Consider the following 1,155-nt stretch of genomic DNA (forward strand, 5'->3'; position numbering starts at 1 on the left):
TCTGCTCTCATGCACCTACCTCAGGGTGGATGGTTCATTCCAACCATGACCCTTCCATACGTTGGTTTTATGTAGTACTATGACACAGAAAAAAAAGCAACTGAGACACTGAGCATGCTGGGACCCTCTGGCACAGAAGTGTGAAGAACAGCCCCTGTCCTAAAGAATCAGCATTGTAGCCAATAGAGTTCTCTCATGGTACACTTCACCAGTAGCAAGGAGGAGGGATCTCTGGCACTCGGGTGGAGATACAAGTTCAGGATAAGCTGAGATGGATATTTAGAAAAAAGATATGGGGGAGGGGGGAGATCTAGCAGGAGAGCCATGATCAAGAAGGTGATTTTCCCAGGGCAAGGCTCATCCATTGTACTTGGGATATGCTAACCCCTGTCATTTCCCCAAATGTGGGAAAGTTGGACTGCATAATTCGTGATAATGGGGGACCATGTAAGAAACTGGGCTGCTACAAAGTGGCTTCAGAACAAAAAAGAAAGTTACACCTTTTAAAATGTAACTAGAGCTGGAGAGATGGCTCAGCAGCCCAGAGCTCTTGCTGCTCTTACAGAGAACTCAAGTTCAGTTCCCCACCATCATCCATCATGTTAGGCAGCTCACAAATGCCTGTAACTCCGTCTCCAAAGGTTCCAATGCCCCTCTTCTAGCCTCCTGTCTCTCTCTCTCTCTCTCTCTCTCTCTCTCTCTCTCTCTCTCTCTCTCTCTCACACACACACACACACACACACACACACACACACACACACACATAAACCTTAAAAGGACTTTCAGTCCATTTTCTTTTCATTCTCTTTCTCAAAAGCATTAGCATAGGAAGACCACTGTCTGGCATGTATAAAGACCTCTGTTCCAAAGCATTCCATCTCGGTATTGTGGGTGTACCCGAGCCGGTAGAGTGCTGGCTAAGCAAACATGAAGCCAGGGTTCAAACCCAGCACTGAATAGACAGGGCATGGACACTACATGATAAACAAGTGCACAGACTGGCTTAGAATATGAGGCCTTGTCTCAGAAATAAAAAAAAAAGTAAAAGTAAAGAAATAAATTTAAACCAAATATATGCGTGTTTTACAAGAATTCTAAGTAGAACTTTTTTTAAAAAGAAAAAGAAGACTTTTCCCTTATGCATTTCAAAGAAAT

At 43.7% G+C, this 1,155-nt stretch overlaps 1 pseudogene; it reads left to right on the forward strand.

Annotated features, from left to right (window-relative positions):
- Positions 1-306: 306 nt before the first annotated feature.
- LOC117708065 (U1 spliceosomal RNA) lies at positions 307-447 on the forward strand (annotated as a pseudogene).
- The last annotated feature ends 708 nt before the right edge of the window (positions 448-1,155 follow it).

The sequence above is a fragment of the Arvicanthis niloticus genome, chromosome 4 (assembly GCF_011762505.2).
Source record: "Arvicanthis niloticus isolate mArvNil1 chromosome 4, mArvNil1.pat.X, whole genome shotgun sequence".
Classification (NCBI taxonomy): domain Eukaryota; kingdom Metazoa; phylum Chordata; class Mammalia; order Rodentia; family Muridae; genus Arvicanthis; species Arvicanthis niloticus.